Raw genomic sequence first — 17,143 nt, forward strand, 5'->3', positions numbered from 1 at the left:
TTAGAATGAAAACTGACCTTTTCCAGTCCTGTGGCCAACTGCTGAGTTTTCCAAATTTGCTGGCATATTGAGTGGATCACTTTCATAGCATCACCTTTTAGGATTTGAAATAGCTCAGCTGGAATTCCATCACCTCCACTAGCTTTGTTGTAGTGATGCTTCCTAAGGCCCACTTGAATTCACATTCATGAAGGTGAGTGATCATACCATCGTGGTTATCTGGGTCATGAAGATCTTTTTTTGTATAGTTCTTCTGTGTATTCTTGCTACCTCTTCTTAATATTTTCTGCTTCTTTTAGGTCCATACCATTTCTGTCCTTCATTGTGCCCTTCTTTGCATGAAGTGTTCCCTTGGTATCTCTAATTTTCTTGAAGAAATCTCTAGTCTTTGCCATTCTATTGTTTTCCTCTATTTCTTTGCATTGATCACTGAAGAAAGCTTTCTTTCTCTCCTTGCTATTCTTCGGAACTCTACATTCAGATGAGTATATCATTCCTTTTCTCCTTTGCCTTTCACTTCTGTTCTTTTCTCAGCTATTTTTAAGGCCTCCTCAGATAACCATTTTGTCTTTTTGCATTTCTTGTTGGGGATGGTCTTGATCACCGCCTTCTGTGCAGTGTTATGAGCCTCCATCCTTAGTTCTTCAGGCACTCTATCAGATGTAATCCCTTGAATCCATTTGCTACTTCCACTGTATAATTGTAAGGAATTTGATTTAGATCATACCTGAATGGGTATAGTGGTTTTCGCTACTTTCTTCAGTTTAAGTCTGAATTTTGCAATAAGGAGTTCATGATCTGAGCCATAGTCAGCTGTGGCAAGTGCCAATTTGTAATTGAAACAGTCATTACAATCCCTTAGTTCTGGAGGAGCCAAGAGACAGAAAATGGCATTTCTGGAGCCCATGAGAGCTGGAAATATATAGGAAGGATAACCTGATGTTCCTCTGCTGGGTCCATTGTTACTTAGATTTGTTTGGCTGCAACTCTTTTCTGAAAATAATGAATTGAAATAGTGCCAAACATTGGTTTTCTGCACATAAAAGAGTGGGTTGGATTCTGGAGAAGAAGATATCCAAGTCCCTCTTCACACCAGAGTTCAGTGAGTGATAATTATTCCACAGTATGATATACTCTGGAGAAGGAAATGGCAAACCACTGCAGTATTCTTGCCTGGAGAATCCCACGGACGGAGAAGCCTGGTGGGCTACCGTCCACGGGGTCGCAAAGAGTCGGACACGACTGAGCGACTTCCCCAGTATGATATACTAGTGTCCCTAGTGTTCTGCTCTGGAGCTTCCCAGGTGGCCAAATGGTAAATAATCATCCGACCAGTGCAGGAGATATGTGTTCAGTCCGTGGGTCAGGAAGATTCCCCTGGAGAAGGAAATGGCAACAGTATTCTTGCCTGGGAAATTCCAAAGACAAAGGAGCCTGGAAGGCTACAGTCCCTGGGATTGCAAAGAGTCAGACATGACTTGGTGACTAAACAACAACCAACTATGCTATTCTTCTCTGTACTTCAAATATGAGTGTTTTAAGCTCTCTTCTCTGTTTTCTTCAAGGAAAAGGGAGTTAATTTGATCCTATGATTTGCATGGGTCCACCATTTACTAGTGGGGAACATTACATATTATAAAGGCATTAGCCCATGCTCTCTTTGTCCTTGGAATAATTATTTTTTCTTTAAGTGTTTCAAAAATTTATAGTATCGAACTTCAGTATAGCCTTTTAAAAATTTTTTTATTATTTTTTTATTGAAGGATAATATAGCCTTTTACCAGTAATCCCTACATTGGGAGTGCATGCTGGATTGATAGCTAAAAATAATGTGGCACTTGTATTTTCATTCTGTTATTGTTTGTGTGTATTGGTTATTCTTTAGAATTGAGCAGGACTGAGGGACACATGATTGGCAAACAGCTTCAAAAATTCTATATTTCTGGCAATATTATAAAACCATGGACACTCCACCATGAAAAGGAGAATAGCCATTTCATTGCCTGTTTTCTAATTGATGAAGCTAAGAAAGTCCCTTTTGACTTTGTAGTTGCTTCATTTGAGCTGGTCAAGCTGGAATTTAAGTAACTCTACTTAAGAGTAATCTTTTCATTGTAGAATTTAATTAGGAAGAGTGACTAATGAGAGGGCACTTCCTTTGGAGTGCTGTCTTACTTCGGGTCCTGGAAGAAAATAGATGGCACACTCAAACTGGATGAGTGAAGAAGGATTTATAAATAGACCATTTATAAGGTGTGGGCAGAGAAGCCAGTAAAAAATGGTCAAGTATCCTAGGACTAGTGTTCATGGTCTGAAAAGAAGAGAGTGTCACATTTGAAAAGAGGAGCTGTGGTGAGGGCATCTGAGATCTGTGTCCTTTGGGATTCAGTCCAACAAGGGAAAATGCAAGCCAGGAGATGAAAACCGGTCATACTTTCCTCCTGCTTTATAATCTCCTTAAGATGATTCATCCAAATCGGAAGCCAGAGGTTCAAGGGAGCCTGTTAACTCAACCCAGATCCCTGTTAGGGTAGAGGGCCTGTCTGATGGAAGAATGGAAAATATCCTGCACAAGTGCCAAGAGGTCAAGTCACATTCTTTGCTAAATTTCATGAGAAAGGAAAGATCATAACTGAACCTGTTCAATCCAGTTCACTGTAAGCATTGAAATATTACCTTGGCTTAATTCTCTTCAGTCATTTTGAAGCTGCCTTTACTGTTTCCTATTGTGATAGGAAGACGCATTCCTAGTTTGAAATGAGTATGTATCATCTATTTAATTTTATTTTACAAACATGTGTAGTAATAACTGCTATGTACCAGGACCAGTTCTAAGCACTTTAAATAGGCTAATCCTTTAATTCTCATAACAGCTTTCCCATTGCTACTGTTGCTTTCCTCATTTTGCAAATGAGAAACTGAACATAGGAGGTTAAAAAACTTGCTGAGCGTCACAAATTTAAGACGTGGTCTGCATCTGCACTTGGGCAGGTTGCTCGATTCTGTAGCCTTTCTTTCTTTTTACCAGTTTTCATCTGGCTTTTTTATTCTTTAAATTTTGGCTTTATACAGTGTTCTATGGACACACTTCTGTATCAGTTCACATAATGTCATCTTATCCTCTGAAGGAAGCACAGTATTCCATTGTGTGAAGGTTCACTAATTTATTAACTTGTCCATTGTAGAAGGATATTTAGGATTCTTTTTCCCTTTCAAGGTTTTGTCATTATAGACAGTGCTACTATTAATATACTTGTATATATTATGTTTGTTGACTCAGAAGCACAGTTTTTCACATTTTAACATCTGAATTTTTGCAGTTGTTATCCAGTCTGATGGCAGAAATGAACATAATCATTACTTTTGTATGCATGAAATTGGTCATAGCTACCTATAGTGTTGCTAACTTTATTTAGTTATGGACATTAGTGGTATATCAACATTTTGCTTATTAAAACTTCTTAAAAATTTTCCAATGATTTAATATTGAAATAAAATGTTATTGTTTATGTAGAAAATCATGGAAATAGAACAACAATGTATAAAAGCAAGTATCAGCGTCAGAATGGCTTGAAAGAAAGAGAAATAGAACAGGGGGTGTGAGGTCATTCCCTGACTAGGGAACTGAGATCCCATGTGCCGCACAGTGCAGCTAAACATGAAATAAAAAGAAAAACAATTTTAATTTAAGAAGAAGAAATAAAGTAGGATCCTATGTTTCACTTGTGGTGTTATGATGTTGTAAAAAGAACATGCACTTTGGAATCCAAGGCTGCTCCATTTGGAAGGGTGCTGGACCTCAGGCACCTTACCCAGGACCTGATCAAAATAAAAGTCCTTGAGAAAAGCCAGTTATTTTAACATCCTTCCTGGGGCTTGGGATATCACTAAGGGAGATAATGCTAAATTGGATTCAAGTAATTGTATTAAAAGTGGGTTTATTATTCTGAACACTGCTCCCTGCCAGACTTGGAAGCCCACAGGAGCTATTCCATTGCCTTACCAAAGAGTCAAGACAGGCAGATACACCTAGGTTTTTGAAAGCCAGAAATCCAAAATCAAGGTGTTAGCAAGGTTAGTTCTTTCTGAAGGAGAACCTGTTCTATGCCTTTCTCCTAACTTCTGGTGGTTCTGACAATCTGGTGCTCCTTAGTTTGTAAACATATCACTCTGATTTCTGCTTCCATCTCCACATCAACTTCTCCTCCATGTCTTTTTCCCTTTTGTATCTCATAAGAAGACATGTCATTGGAATTGAAACCCATGCAGTTGATCCAGGGTGATCTCAGGTAGAGATCGACAACTTAATTACATCTGCAAAGATTCTTTTCCGAATAAGTTCACACTCACAGGTTCTGAGTATATGTATCTTCTGGGGGTCACTATCCAACCTGTTATAGATGCCACCTGATCCAGGCAGGCGTCGTTCCTGGTCATCAAGCTCTTTTTGTAGAGAGAGCTTCTATAAAAATTAAGACAATGTGGAGAAAAGCAGGACCAAATGATGCAGCAATGGGGAAAAAAGAGGGAAAGAGAGAAAAGACAGCGAGAGATAGACCAATCTCCATATCTCAAGGGAAAACGTGGATCCAGTAGAGCCTTAAATCATTTTCATCTCTGGACTTCTCAGTTCCACGAGCTAATGTGTTTTTTTGTTTGTTTGTGTTTTTGTGTAAGCTTGTGTAAGTTGATTTGTTTTGTCATTTGTATCTAAAAGAATCCTGAATAATACAACTAACAGATGCTAATTCCTTTCCTTTATCTGCCTGTGGTAGGAAGGGGAAAAAGGATTGTTAGAAAGGGCTTCCTGATGAGTGATTACTTCAGCTAGAGTTGGAGTAGACCCTAGCCCTTCTCATAGTGGATTATAGTTGCCTGCTTCCTCATAAGGATGCTCAGTTCTTACGAGCTCCTTCTCCAGGGGATCTTCCCGACCCAGGGATCGAACCCGGGTCTCCCGCATTGTAGGCAGACACTTTACCGTCTGAGCTACCAGGGAAGGCCTACCATATAATGAGAGCTTTCTATTGTTTAATTACTGGACCAAACCTTTGCATATATTATATTTTATCTAATCTTATAGAAAACTTGTGGTATAGACAGTATTATCCTCATTTACAGATAAGAAAAGTGAACCTCAGAAAGCTGAAATATTGTCTTACAATTAAAAAAGGATTCTGTCAGGCAACAACTCTGATGCCTTCACTGTAGTATCTCCAGGACTTATCCCAGGATTTGGCACATAGTAGACCAATGGTTTTTAAACGATGTTTCTTGAATAAGCAGCATTAGTATAACCTGGGGTCTCATTAGCAATGTAAATTATCAGGCCTAACTGTACGTACTGAACAGAAACTCTTGGGTGGGATCCAGCTCTCCAGGTGATTGAGGTTCCACTAAAATTTGAGGGTCAATGAGTGGGCATTCATTAAAGGTAGAAAAACAGTGACAATACCGAACTTCAAATTGGAAGTTTTAGTTAAGGGAGAAGGTTTAGTCTAGGTCTGTGGTTTCCCAAGAAATGATCTGACTTCTAATATTAGAGTGACGGAGAATACCTATAGGTACTCTAAACTTACTCTTTTCCTTTATGTCATCTCAACTGATTGCTGAGTTATTTCTTTGGTGCATAGAGTTTTGAACCCATTGCAGTACGCTCGTTACAACCACAGACAGGTAGAAAGCAAGGACTTCTCACCTCCCAGGCAGTGGAGGGCTTCAGTCTCTCTTCACCTGCACTCCTGAGCCCTGTTCCAGGTGCCTCTCTGCCTTTCCTTGCGGCATAAGCTTGCAGAGGAAAAACCATCTTTCACACCATTTAGGCCATTGCTTACCTAATGGGACATATAATGTGATGAAATTGCCACCTGGTGGTTGAGATATGGGACAGTTCCCAAGGGTATAATTATGCAGGCTATTATTGAATATTTTAACTGTACCTACTCCAAAGGCATGCCTGTGGAGTTAGTTAATGTTATGACAAGCTGTAGATTGGAACTGAGATTTTTAACACTTTTAAAATGGCAGAAAAACAAATGACTAGATTCAGGGGGAGAAAAGCCCAGCCACTTGATTTGAAAGAAAAATTTATCACAGGTGCAGGTGTTCAATACACAGAATAAAACATGATGAAGGACAAGTAGCAAAGAGCAGTAAATACAAGCCCAGAGTTAAAAAAAAAAATTGGTACATTGATTTGTTTTGAAAACAATGTTCCATTTTATGAATGTAATATCATATGTAGAAATAACATAATATTGAGAGAAAGTTAAATATCTCTTTACACTAAACTTTGTAAAGTATATATTTGTTGGAAATTCCAGGACAATTTGAGTCTTTTGGGTGCAGTCTCTACTGGGAAGTACTGAAGTGCTATGTTAGTTGGGATAGAATAGGATTTGCTGCAAAAACAAATTAACCTTGAAATATCCATCACCTAGCAATGATGACCACAAAGGTAATTTGGGGGACTTCCTTGGTGGTTCAGTGACTGAGACACTGTGATCCCAGTGCAGGGGGCCTGAGTTTGATCCCTAGTCAGGGGACTAAATCCCACATGCCACAACTAAAGAACCTGTATGCCACAACTAAGACCCAGCACAACCAAAAAATAAGTAAATATTTTTGAAAAGATTAATTTCTGTCTTGTTCTTCATGTCCAGTGCAATTTGGCGTTGTTATGTTAGTCACTCAGTCATGTCCAACTGTTTGCAACCCCAAGGACTAATAGCCAGCCAGGCTCCTCTATCCATGGAATTCTCTAGGCAAGAATACTGGAGTGGCTTGCCATTCCCTTCTCCATGGGATCTTTCCAACCCCAATCTTAGGGGGAAAGCATTCAGTCTTTCATCATTAAGTATGCTATTAGCCATAGGTTTTTAGCTGCTCAAACCTCAGGCTGAAGAGATGTTCTGACAGTTTGAAGTTTTATCATCTGAACATGAGAACTCAGCATTACCAAAGTTAGGGAAGAAAACATACATTGGTTGCTCTGTGTTCTGGTCTAGAAGAGTGATACACGTCACCCCTCATGGCCTGTTGGCCAGAACTTTTCATATGGCCTCGCTTAACTGTGAAAAACTTGGATCTGTGAGGGTCATACAGGGATTTTTGGTGAGTAGCAAATATCTATGGCCAAAGCACCTAAATGTTCTAATTAATTTGATTTCCTTCTGCATCACCTCAGATCTGCATTCTAATAGCCTGTTAGGACTTTAGTTCAGAATCCTCAACTCTCCTAGTAGACTCATAGAGTATTGTCTCTGTCTTCTTGGATAGCTTCAGCATGTGAGTCTTCATTCTACAACTGATACCCAGCTTTTACCAAAACATTAAGAGAAAAAATGTTGCTTCAAGTTCTTATAAGAGGTTTTCTTTTCAATTATTTCTTCAGGACTAAGTAAATTCTTAGAATTGAACTAGACCACCAGAAAGTATGAGTACCATTCCTGGGCCCCTTTAGTTTAACCTTGTATAGAAATATCTTTAGTTAGTTAAGTTTTAATATAATACAGAAGCAGCAAAACAGTTAGTCATTCATGAAGGTTTTGGCTCTTTTTTCATTAAATAACGACAGTATAAACCTTTGTAGTCTTTTCCCCATTGCTTTGGCTACTAGGAAGCTCAGACCTAGATTGAATGTTTATCACGAGTCGGTACAAGAACTCCTGTATGTCACAGCTCTAAATTCTTGAATATCCTTTGTATAAAGACCCATGGGATACCATTTTATATGGATCACTATGGAATAGATGTGGGCTTCTCTTGTGGCTCAGCTGGTAAAGAATCTGCCTGCAATGCAGGAGACCTGAGTTCAATCCCTGGGTTGTGAAGATCCCCTGGAGAAGAGAAAGGCTCCCCACTCCAGTATTCTGGCCTGGAGAATTCCACGGACTGTATAGTCCATGTGGTCACAAGAGTCAGACACGACTGAGTGACTTTCACTCACACACATGGAATAGATGTAGGCTTTGGAACTGGTTAGTATTTGATCTGAACCCCTGAGTCTAGCAATTCTTATCTTAGTGACTGTGGCTCAATAACTTTATCCCATTCTTTCTTAGTATGCCACTATAGAGGATTAATTGAGGTCCAGTAGAGTCTCGTGGTTAAAAGTTTAAATCCTGAAACCAGGCTGAAGTTTGAGTCCCAGTACTGGTACTTACTGGGCTTCCCAGGTGGCGATCATGGTAAAGAACTCACCTGCAATGCAGGACATGTAAGAGCCACAGGTTGGATCCCTGGGTCAGGAAGAGCCCCTGGAGGAGGGTATGGCAACCCATTCCACTGCTCTTGTCTGGAGAATCTCACGGACAGAGGAGCCTGGCAGGCTAGAGTCCATGGGGTTGCAAAGAGTCGGACAGGACCAGAGTGACTTAGCATGCACACAGGCACTAGTACTAGTCGGAGGGCCTTGGGCAAATCACTTAACCCTCTGTGCTTTGATTTCCGCATCTCTAAAAGAGGGATAATAATAGTATCTATATCCAAAGTTACTGTGAAAATTAAATTGGTTAATATATGTGAAGCCTTTAAAACAGTGCCTGGCACAGACTAAATACTATATTCGTTAGTGATGGCTATTATTATGGTGAAATTAGACGATGTTTGTAGAGAATCTTTTACCTGGTAAGTGCCTTATAATATAGAAGCAGCAAAATATTAGCCATTCATGAAGATATTGACTCTTTTATCATGAAATAATGGAACTGTACAACCTTTGTGCTCTTTCTTCCCTTTACTTTGGCTACTAGGAAACTCAGAGCTGCCTGCATGCTTAGTTGCTTCAGTCGTGTCTGACTCTTTGCAACCCCATGGGATTGCATGGGGTTCTCCAGGCAAGAATACTAGAGTGGGTTACCATTTCCTCCTCCAGGGGATCTTCCTGACCCAGCGATCGAACCTACGTCTCTTGGGGCTCCTGCGTTGCAGACAGAACCTTTACCACTGAGCCACCTGCTCATATTACATTGAAGAGCAATGTAAATACAATGTAAATTTATAGTTTACATATATATGTAATATAAAATACTGAAACCCTCTTTTGAAAGACAGAAGGTTAAAAATAATTTTTCATAGTAGATTAAAATAGGTCAATTTTTGTTATTTTACATTTTTTTCTCCCTTCCTTCAATGCCTCCTTCCTTCCTTCCTTTCTTTTTGAGACTGGTAGGACTGCTTCTGCTACCAGGCCTTCCCAGGTGGCTCTAGTGGTAAAGAATGCACCTGCAGTGCAGGAGACACTGGTTTAATTCCTGGAGAAGGAAATGGCAGCTCGTTCCAGTATTCTTGCCTAGAAAATTCCATGGATAGAGGAGCTTGGCGGGGCTACAATCCATGGGATTACAAAGAGTCAGGCACTACTGGGCACACAGCACACAGGACCTCTACTCTGTAACTGCTGTGTTTCAGGGCAACCTGTGTAGGAGCTAGACATTCTTCTAGAAGGATGCAAGCTGCTAAATGAAGTATTTTTGAAAATACTCATGATTTAAATAACAGAAGAGTTCCCTAAGTTTTTACTGTAGTTTCTTGCCAAATTTCAGCGACTCCTCCACTAAAGCTATCACGTTCCCACCATGACATGAATCTCTGGCACTGATTGGCAAGTAGCTTGCACTCTCTGAGCTCTGCTGTCCTTGATAAATATCTAAATATCTATGAGGAGATACCCCACTCGTGATGTAGAAAAAGGAGATGTAGAACTTGGCGAGTGGAGGTGGGGTTATTTCAGATGACTCCTGGTTTCACTTGAACTGATATACTTCCTTTGCTTGGTAAAGTAGCATGGTTCCAGAAAGATAAAAGACTACTGGAAAGAGGTTAGCGAATCGAAAGAAAATATAGTCGTGGCAGGTTGGAAGTATTGAGTTTTTAGGACTGTCAGAGGCCAAGTATATGATAAACTTCAATAACTGACAAGATGATGAAGGAGACTAATTGCCCAAAGGTTTGTGATGGCTGTGAATACCTAGGAGGAAGAGGAAATATGCAGGAAGATTGCAGGCAGCATGGCTACAAGCAATTGAAAACAAGCAAGCTCTCTGCTGAATTCCAAGTACTTATTATTTATGCAATTATTTTTGGAATTAGTCGTTTTTGTCACCCAGGATATTTCCTATGTGGTTTTGTATTGTCACCTGACCTCTTAGCTGTGGATGTCTCATTTCCACAACATAATCGTAAATTACTGGATGGCAGGGACCACAGCTATCCTACTTTGTGTGTCTGTCAATGAACAAAGCAAATGGTTACAATCCCAGCTCTGCTATTCACTAATGGTGCAAAGTAGGGCAAGTTCCTTGACTAAGCTTGAATTTAGCTCATGCGAAATGAGGCTAATGATATTCATTAGAATTTTAGGGAAGTTTAATGGTATATAAAATTCTTGGGTATGCTATGTAAGATGCAAATGACAACTATTAGCTTTCCCTCTTACAGTGGCTGATCTCATTGCCTGACATATAATAAGTATAATATTGCCCTGTTGTAGTACAGATTGGTACAATATATAGTATTGTATGGTATATAAATTATAGTATAAATATTCTATATACATGGATTTACAGTATATAGCTAAAGTAAAAATATATAGCCTATTCGCATATGTAAGCTTTTACTACCTGGTATAACTTTGTAAACTTTGTTTTGCTATTTATGCATGTACCCATTGTGTATGTATTACGTATTACATGCCTATGTATGTATTTAATATACACCAAGAGCCTCAGAAAATGGGATTATTTTGAAAGTTTCCAATTTTAGAGAGGTCTTGAGTAAATTCAGCAGACCTACAATCAGCCTTGTGTTCCAGGATTTGGTTGTATAAAAGTACTGTGAGCCTCATTTAACTGCAACCCTCAAGTCCAAGGGGGTGTTCCTGGTGGCTCAGGCAGTAAAGAATCTGCCTGAAATACAGGAGACCCGGATTGGATCCCTGTGTCGGGAAGATCCCCTGGAGAAGGAAATGGCAACCCACTCCAGTATTCTTGCCTGGAGAATCCCATGGACAAAGCAGCCTGATGGGTTATAGTCCATGGGGTCATTAAGAGTTGGATGCAACTGAATCAGTAATACTTTCACTTCACATATAAGTCCAAGGTGTCAAGAGAGCATCAGGACAGTTGGAAGCTGAACTGGGTCAACTCGCACAAATAGTCCATTGGGAGCTAGCTCTCTTTAATGGGGAAAGTCACAGTGGAGCTCGGTTGGTGTGACCTAATGGGATCTTTCATTTTCAATTGCCATTTCTATGAAATCTCTCCTAATTGATGCCAGAATCCTAATTCAAGGAGAGGGCTTCCCTGGTGGCTCAGACATTAAAGAGTCCGCCAGCAATGTGGGAGACCTGGGTTCATTTCCTGGGTTGGGAAGATCCCCTGGAGGAGGGAAAGGCTACCCACTCCAGTATTCTTGCCTGGAGAACCCCACGGACACAGGAGCCTGGTGGGCTATGGTGCATGGGTCACAAAGAGTTGGACATGGCTGATGCTGGGAAAGATTGAGGGCAGGAGGAGAAGGGGATGGCGGAGGATGAGATGGTGGGATGGCATCACCGACTCAATGGACATGAGTTTGGGTGGACTCCGGGAGTTGGTGATGGACAGGGAGGCCTGGCGTGCTGCAGTTCATGGGGTCGCAGAGAGTCAGACACGACTGAGCGACTGAACTGAGCTGAACTGAGCGACTAAGTACAGCACAATTCAAGGAGAAAGAACAGCCACCTGCCAGGAGTTCCCTTTAAGCCTCTGCAGACCCGCGCCGCTTTCTCTTCAGGCGCTCCTGGTTCTGTGAGGGGAGTGAAACAGCAGGGAGAGGGGAAGCAGGCAGCTGGTTTGCACGCAGCACAGACAGGCAGATCAGTCAGGCTCAGGGCCGCGTCTTAATCAGCGGCCTGCGGTGGGCTGCCAATGGCATCTTCTGTTTAGGGACAGTATTGATTGTGCCTCTCCCCTTCTCTTCCAGGAGAGTTTCCGGCCGCAGGGCGGTGTCTGGAGAGGAGCAAGGGGAAAGGTGGTTTGTGAGCAGTGCATAGGATTTCGAGCCCAGCTCTAATTTCCAAAGCAGCGGACACAGTGCCACTCAATGCAGATTTTTTAGAATGGTGATGAGTCAGGGTATATGGGAAAGGAGTGGAGAGCCAGGGATGCCCAGAGCCAGGGATGCCCATGGAAGGGTAGGGAGAGTAATTCAGTGAGTGGATAAGAAGTGAATTCAGTTTAGACATGAGGATGGTGGGGCTGGGGAGGAGGTCACGCTGAGTGCATTAGCTCTGCCTGGAAGAAATGGGAGAGAGTTGCTGGTTACAATCATCTCTCTGGAGAAACGTAAAATCTGGAAATCAGGCAGGGGCTAGGAGTATAATGGGCCTATTAGTAAACTCTGCTTCTAAATTAATTATCTCTGTGTAGACATTGGCGAGCAAGCAGAAATACCCTTAGAAACCAAGATCTATCATGGAAGAAAATTATTTTGAACATAGGATTGGGGGTGGGAAATGCAGAATTTAATTATTCTTGATTCAGAGTTTGTTATAAGGATGAATAATTGAACACAATCAAAGAGAAACAATTTTTTTTTTCCCTCTGAGCTGGAGAAATAATGCTGGGGGCGAGACACAGTAGGGGGGAGATTCAAACCAATTTGAGATTATAAATGGGAAGATAATATAATTTTGTATATTGAATGGTTATGAAAATCAGAAATATTCTTTAGTGCTTGACTGCTGTTAAGCAATTCAGAGGCAGAAATATAAAATGAGGCAAACTTAAACTCCAAAGGCTATAAAGCAGGAAGCTGTGAGAGAAATAAAAAAAGGATTTTCAAGTCTTAGACATAGGTTCAAATTTTAGGTCAACTACTTGTTACTTTAGTTGAATTCTATGTTTTTCTGAAACTCACTGTTTTATAGATAATGTGGGGATAATATGTGTGCTGCTATGCTTCCTCCCTACCTTCCAGGTGTTTATTAATTTCCTACCTTTTCCTGACCTATTCTGTGCTGCAGACACTCACCTCTGTGTTCTCTTCCCCACTGGGCTCCCCTCTCAGGTGAGTTCAGGTGGGATTGACCGGTGGGAGATACTAGCAGGTTGAAAGCTACATCCAGGTGTTTCTCACTCTCCCTACCTTTGCACCAGGTCTCTGGGAGCAGTTTTGTCTTTTGTCTTGTCATGACCAGATCTCTTACCAAGTGGACCCTCCTCATGGTTCCTGTTCTCACTGGGCTCCAATAATGTTTTCTCATTTGCTTATCGATCTGGAGAAATCAGGTAAAAGTCGCCCATTGTTGGTAATCAGTGTCTCACACTCTGTTTTTTCTCTTAATCGTGTCCACTCCCACTGACTTGAGCCACCTGTGGTGCATCCTGTGTTCTGATGCATTCCTCACTGATACATAATGGTTGTTGAATGTCAAAGAAAATGTTAAAGTATCCTCCCAACAGATACAGAAATGGGTATGTGTTCACTTCTTGACAAGTCCTCCAAAGATAGTGTGGTAGGTTGAATAATGGCTCCCAAAGATGTCCAGGTCCTAATACCTGGAACCTGTGTATCTTACCCTATATGACAAAAGAGATGGACATATTATTGAATTAAAGATCTTCGGTTGAAGAGATTAATTTTAGATCATCTGGTTAAGATCTAAATGCCATCATAAGTGTCCTTATAAGAGAGAGGCAGAGGTAAATTTGACCCAGAAAAATAAGACAAGGTGACCACTGAATCAGGATGCTCACTGCTAGCTTTGAAAATGGAGGAAGGAGCAAGAATCAACACATGCCTAGAATGCAGCTCTAGGAGCTGAAAAGGGTGAGGAAACAGTCTTCCCTCAAGCCTCTGGTGAGAGGATGACTTTGACAACACCTTGAAGTTGGCCCAGTGAAACTGATTTTTGGACTTCTGATCTCTAGAACTGTAGAATAAATCTGTGTCTTTTTAATCCACCGAGTTTGTGGTAAATTGTTAACTGCAGCCATAGGAAACCCTCAATGAATATCCCAAGGTACAGGACTTAGCTTGTAGATTGCAGTCTCAGAATGCAATCCTCAGCTACCATATCCTTTTTCACGATGCACTCATGTGAACCAAGATATGAGACTGATGCATAAAATCGCAATGACAACTCATCCCTTTCCCATGAGAGATGTCACTCTCCTGTTGACTGAAAGACATGTCAAACTGACCGGTCTATTTTCTCACTGTAAGCAGTTAGGCTTGGGAAATCAGTCTGCAATCAGGATGCCAGGATAGTGATTTATAATTGAAAAAAAAATTGCCACCTAGATGGGAATCTTCAACATTTTCACAGTGTTTCACAACATTTTCACAGGCATTTCATCCGTTTTCCACTCTCCAGCAGACAAATCTGGAAAGACAAATCATAGCTGAAGGTTGTTTGTGGAACATTAACTCTGAACAAGGGCAGTTAGATTAATTACTTGCTGAATGGCAACAGACTTGGAGAATGAAGCACTTGGACTCTTTTGGCTAGAATTTTACTATTCATCTCCCTTGTAGGGCACACCTTGCCACAGAACCAGGATAGGTGTGCTTGTTTTGTAAGATTCCCTCTCTCCTAGGCCATATCTGGATGGTCAGTAAAAAATTAATAGCTCCTGTGATTTTTTCTCACGAGGGTATCCATCCTTCCACTTATTTTGGGGGATGTGTAGAGCTTCCTTCTAGCCAGTGTCGAGTTTTGCTGGCATAGAACCCATATAGTTTCTTTTTTTTTTTTTTTTTTATAAATTTATTTATTTTAGTTGGGGGCTAATTACTTTACAATATTGTAATAGTTTTTGCCATACATTGACAAGAATCAGTCATGGGTTTACATGTGTTCCCCTTCCCGGACCCCCCACCCACCTCCCTCCCCCTCTCATCCTTCTGGATCATCCCATTGCCCCGGCCCTGAGCCCTTGTCACATGCATCGAACATGGAATGGTGCTCTGTTTCACATATGACAATACACATGTCTCAATGCCATTCTCCCAGAACGTCCCACCCTCACCTTCTCCCTCAGCATATCTCATTATGTGTTGGTATGATAATAAAATGGACAATCTTATTTTCTTTCAAGTTGTGTGAAGAGATTTGCTGCAGCGTTTTTCCATAAACTGATAACAGATCTTATGGGGATTGTACAAGGTAATGTATAAAGAGGGCTCAGTTCTGCTCTATAGAGAAGGCAATCAATAAACGTCATTCCTCATGTCGTATTCCCTGAACGTCTGGAGTGTAGTATGGTGTAAAGATATGTTGGGAGGTTAAAATTCAGAATGAGAACATCAGAACCTGTCATTCTCTGATGGTCTTAAACATCTCAGGGAAGCAGAAAACCCAGTATTTAGAGCTCTGTTTCTTTGTTCTTTTGATGAAACATATATTGTTCATGAAAGAAATCTGTTTTTTTTTTTTTATTTCACTCTGATCTAACTATGGAGATACTTTCAGGCTGGGACAAGATTTCATTATTACAGAAACTTATGAAATTCTCAGTAGGCAAACACATCTCGAAAAGACAATTTTCATTTTGCATATTGATGTAGTGTAGAAAAATAAAGTTAAATGATACATGTGTTTCATTCAAAGGCTTATACATCAGATTTTATATAATAGCCATCTTTTCCCTTTATATATTACAATTCCTGAAATATATTCCCATCAAAATTCAGTGCTAGAGAATGAAAATATTCATCCTCAAGAATGTAGCAAGCTTAACATTATATAATTAACCAGATACTAATAATTTCATAGTAAAACACTCTGATAAATTGTCACATACAATGCTATGCTTGGAATACAATGTAGCAGAAATAAATGATCTCAGATTTCAACCAAATAGATACGGTTTTAAGTACTTGCTTGGAATAAAATCTTTATCACTAAAATGAAGTTGATAAATAAAATCATGTAGGTAGATAATCTGGTTCATAAATAAGTGTTGGTTAATGATAATGAGAATAACAACTGCGTTTTCTTGATGATGATACACAATGTAACGTACAGGACAGAAAGCAGTCTTTAAGATTCGTTTATGGCCGCGCGGGGTCTTCGCTGCTGCGTGCGGCCTCTCGGGGCGGGCAGGGCTGCTCTCGGTGCTGTGTCTGGGTCCCTCACTGCAGTGGGCTCTGTTATTGCATCAAACCTGCCTCTCCTGCATTGGCAGGCACGTTCTTTATACTGAGCCCCCAGGGAAGCCTGGGACTAGAAAACTGGCCATGATTTATGGGAAGAGAAAAAACACTTTTGTAGAAAAATACATAACAATCCCCCCCCCCCCAGTTTTGAAGTTTATCAGCTTTAAATAGTCTTTTCCCCTATGCCTATCTTATTCTCTAACCTGGTCTCTATAGAAATGTTTATTAAAGGTTGTGAATTCAACTATAATAGATATACTGTATTGTACCTGATGCCTACAATAAAGAAGCATTTTTTTTTTACAATTTAAGAATCAGAGGAGAAGATGGATTTTAGTCTAATGGAAAACTGCAGGCATTATTCCAAGGACTTATATTAAGTCACCTGGTAGTGAGCTGAGTCACTGATGTTGCTTGGCTATATGGAATGAAGGACGATGATTTTGGGACAAAGCAGAAGAGTTTTGTTACCTAATCCTCTAGAATTCCTAGAGAAGATTTAATTAATGGAAGTCTTCCTTCACCTGAGTATCTGTTTCCTAATCACAATAGCTAACATTTTCATATTGTCTTCCTATAGTATTTGATGCAATTGCCTCAATACACAGTAAAGACAGTTGTACAGATATTATTATTATACTCCTTTCCCTTTCTAAGTTGTTATAGTTTGTTTTGTTTTATAGCTGAGGCAACAGAAGCTCATTTTGTTAGATTGTTTTCCAAGTCAACTTAATTGAACTTTAGGTAGGAGTTTCCTTTCACTGGAAAAATACCTGGTTCAATTATTTGTAGATAAAGTAAGCGGATCAAGGAAGTAGGCAATGGATGAAAGAATTAGACTGAAGCTTCTAGGACACAGACCGGTAGGATAGTGCCAAGATGCGTGATTAAATTAGTACCAGAAATAGTTACTTTATGTCACAAAAAATGTCACCACTGTGCAGAGTAGGGTTAACCCAGGCTACTAAGTAATATCACCATGTAATCCGGGGATAGTGTG

At 40.3% G+C, this 17,143-nt stretch overlaps 1 long non-coding RNA gene across 12 annotated transcripts in view; it reads left to right on the top strand.

The window, feature by feature from the left end:
- The window catches only part of LOC145513671 (uncharacterized), a 793,767-nt gene that overhangs the window by 402,492 nt on the left and 374,132 nt on the right, over positions 1–17,143 (top strand). For 2 of the 12 annotated variants that reach the window (XR_014059667.1, XR_014059668.1), the window contains 3 exons: positions 12,961–13,050; positions 13,140–13,271; positions 15,084–15,151. The exons of 8 other annotated variants lie outside the window; for them this stretch is intronic. This is a non-coding gene — a long non-coding RNA (uncharacterized LOC145513671). 2 more of the 12 variants (XR_014059669.1, XR_014059663.1) reach the window with 2 other exon arrangements.

This window comes from Giraffa tippelskirchi, chromosome 7 (genome assembly GCF_054371585.1).
Source record: "Giraffa tippelskirchi isolate mGirTip1 chromosome 7, T2T-mGirTip1v1.2.pri, whole genome shotgun sequence".
Classification (NCBI taxonomy): domain Eukaryota; kingdom Metazoa; phylum Chordata; class Mammalia; order Artiodactyla; family Giraffidae; genus Giraffa; species Giraffa tippelskirchi.